Source organism: Euprymna scolopes, chromosome 15 (assembly GCF_053919585.1).
Source record: "Euprymna scolopes isolate OS-2025 chromosome 15, ASM5391958v1, whole genome shotgun sequence".
NCBI lineage: Eukaryota > Metazoa > Mollusca > Cephalopoda > Sepiida > Sepiolidae > Euprymna > Euprymna scolopes.
The window spans coordinates 72,713,372-72,717,101 of record NC_136496.1 but is presented as its reverse complement, the minus strand read 5'-3'; the positions used below and the strand labels follow the sequence as shown (position 1 = coordinate 72,717,101).

General features: G+C 39.5%; 1 pseudogene; it reads right to left on the bottom strand.

Annotated features, from left to right (window-relative positions):
• Positions 1-360: 360 nt before the first annotated feature.
• Positions 361-478, bottom strand: LOC145294468 (5S ribosomal RNA; annotated as a pseudogene).
• Between the last annotated feature and the right edge of the window lie 3,252 nt (positions 479-3,730).

The window sequence follows — 3,730 nt, the reverse complement described above, 5'->3', positions numbered from 1 at the left end:
ACATATCACCAATTACCCATGTCTCCTTCTCTTTGTTGTCATCTGAAACAGAATAAAAAAAATACCGCTTGTAGGCTGGTGCACAAGCCACTAGCTTTCCCCTATTCGACAAGGTGTAAAAAAGGATTTCTGACCTAATATGACTCGCATTGTCTGCCAAGCTCCAGTCTCTGTCACAGCGTTGTAATGTCGCATCCCTGTACATGTTTTATATGCCGATGCCTCCGTTCGGTCTCAAGAGACAATGGACAACCCTGTAAGGGTAGTTGTGCATGTAATTGTGAGGCAAGTGTTGCGCAATTTCCAACCACATCTCTCCTGATTCGGCACTGCTCCAGTGGCAAGAAGATAAGCGGAGAGCACATACACCATCCGGAATTCCCGAGTGGTCACCCATTTCAGTACTGACCAGGCTCAATGTTGCTTAACTTCGGTGATCTGACGGGAACCAGTGTGTCAACGGGATTATGCTGTATGTTTTTTTTTTATAAGTACTTACACAGTAAACAGAAAGAAAAGGAACATTATATGTAAGGGAGGGAAATAACAGCAACACTGGAATCACGAAGTGAAGGTTACGAGAGAAGATCGCTAGCACGTCAACTCGACATACGCAATAGACAATCCTAGAGAACAAGCAAAACTTACATTATGTTTGACTATAGGAATGCCGTCAATGATTGATTGTATAGTCAGCAACATGATGCATCTACAAAGCCAGCAGTATAGATTAGTCGACTGAGTGCTGAGTGAGGTGTTCCACATGGAGTCAACATGTTTACATTAGTGATCTTTTAAACCAACGCATTTCGGGTGAAAACATTATTACATATTTACATACCATGTCAAAGTTAGTATAAATTCCAAAAATTATGAAAAAATGATCCAGTAGAAAAATAATTATAAGTAAAAATAGAATTTATTGATTTATTGAATTTTATTGTGTTTAAATATGAAAGAGCTGTGCGACCAATTCAGCATGACAATGTGGCTTATCTCCCTTGACTTAAACTAACGTAAATTAAGAGTTGTAATTTTTAAACGAAATGTAATTGTGAATGATTTATTATTATTATTTTTTTGTTAAAAATACATCTAGCACATCTACTGGATGATTTTTCGTAATTTTTGGAATTTATAGTAATTTTGACATGAGACGTAAGTACATAATAATGTTTTAACCTGAAATGCGTTGGTTTAAAAGATCACCAATGCAAACAAGTACTGTCAACTGTACTGACTATTTGTTTCTGGGTTTGTGTTACCTTCGCTTGTTTTGAGAAAGTCACTGTCCTATATTCCACACAACACACACAACGGCAGAGTTTTAGTTGATGGAGTTGACCATTTCAATATAATCATATTTTGAATTGAAAGCCATGTTTAATTTTAGAAGAGTTTTCAATGGGTAGAGAATCTGTATAAGTCTTGAACTAAAAGTTTTACAGACAAAGAACAAGATTCCTTCTTGTGTGGAAATGAAAAATTATGTGTGGGAATTCTAAAATATCAGGTATGTTTTATTGAGTGATTCTGGTTTCTGATTAGTTGCTAGCAGAGCGTGGATCCATTCAATTGATATGTTCCTATCGTCAGTATCTATAAATAGAACCTTCCAATTTGTTTTAATCATCTCTTTTGAATGTTGCAGGGTTGGTCTCCTTGCTGCTTCGGTTGCTTGAAGACCTTGGTAGAAAGTACCAGTCAAGAATCTGTTCTTGACAATCAGCCGGACAGGTGATGAGCCAGGAACTGGCCTAGTAGCTGTCAGAAAGAGGTACTCTATATGGATATTAACTAGGAAATCTACCCTCCCAGGTATTACCATCCAGCTTTCAGATAGAGCAAGTTAATTGCACCCCTACTATCCCCATTTTCCGATTTTATGTCACATCTTGCTGAGGTGGTCAATATCTACCCTCTTATTATATCAAAAATATTGCAACATCATATTAGTAAGAAATTATATATTTAAAACAAAAATTTTTTTTATTCAATCTTCACCCCAAACAAGGCAAGTGCCACTTTGAAGGGGACAATTTGCGGGGTCATTATGAAGGGAGATGAGTAGAAAGATGTTTGTTTACATTACACTTGAACTTTTGCATATCAGTATAGTTGGGAAAGCAATATCCCGGAAGGGAGTTCCAAAGACTTGCAGTTCTAGGGAAGAAACTATTGGAGTAAAAGGCTTTCTTACACCTAGGGATCTCTACTGTAAAGGGGTGGGACTTACTTGCTTGTCAGGTTTGTCGGGGGTAGTCACGTCAAGGAGGTACAAGTGCTTGCAGTTCGTCAAAGCAGCCACCATTAAAGTATTTGTAGAACAGGCAGAGGGATGCAACATTTCATCGATGGGACAGAGGCTGAAGCTTAGATGACAGTTCAGGACCGATCAGGTGCGACTCTCTTTTGAACCCTGTCCAGGAGTGAGAGACAAGCAGCAGATGCACCAGCCCAAATTTGACAGCAATACTCCATACATGGGCGAATGGTGGCCTTATAGAGGTACAGGATACTTTTAAGCGTAAGTAATTTTCTGGAACAGTATAGAGAGCCCACCTTCTTTGCAGCAGCTTTGGCAATGCTCTCAATGTATATATTCCAGTTCATGTTCTCTGTAAACGTTAGGCCGAGGAGTTTAAAAGAAATACTTTAAGGCAGTATGTTCTTAACCATTGCTATTGGTGGTAGAAAAGGTTTCTTGTAATTATTAAAGGAAACAAGCTTAGTCTTGGCAGCATTGAATGTGACCATCCATTTTTGTTCCCATTCCGCTACAGATTGGAGGTCTTCCTCTAGTGTTTCTGCCATTTCCTTAGATATGTGTTTATTTGTTTTCCCCTCATACCTCTTATAGAGGGTGGTGTCATCAGCAAATATACCCATCTCCGAAACAATTTTATCAGGGAGGTCAGTTATGAATACCAGGTACAATAAAGGTCCAAGGATAGACCCCTGGGGTAGTCTCGCATTTATATCATATTGTTTAGATGTACGACCGTCGAGGACAACTTGGATTTTTCTCTTACTTCAGAAAGATTTAATTATATTGTGTATTCTTCCAGTGATACCAGATGATCTAATTTTCCTTAGAAGACTATTGTGCCATACCCTGTCAAAAGCCTTAGATATATCAAGGGCTACCGCTCTACCCTCCCCTGTTTTGTCCAGTGAACAGTATATACGTTCAGAGACTACAGTTAAGATATCTACTGTTGAACGGGCTTGCCTGAATCCATATTGTTTGTTGATCAGGAGCTTAGCAGCTGTTAGGTGTTGGACTAGGGCTTGATTAACTAAGGACTCAAATATTTTAGCGAAAAGTGGGAGGAGGCTAATGGGGCGATAATTTAGTGGGTCAGTTCTTTCACCAGAATTCTTGAAGACTGGTACCACAGAAGCGGTTTTCCAGCAGTCGGGAAAGCAAGATTTGTTAAGGCATTTATTGTTAAGTTTGGGGAGAACTGGAGCAATCTCAGCAGAGCATTTTTTTTAATAGCACAGCCGGGATGAAATCTGGTCCACATGCTTTTGAGGTGTCTAGGTTTTTTATGATACCATGCACCTGAGAAGGGCTGATTTTCAAATCGTCTAGTATGGCGTCTGTCTGCAAAGGAAAGTTGGGGAGGGAGTGGTGTGCCGGGTCCAGTGTGAAGTTTGAGGCAAACCGACTGGCAAGCAGATTTGCCTTGTCGGTTGCCGTGCAAGCAACCTCATGATTGATTGA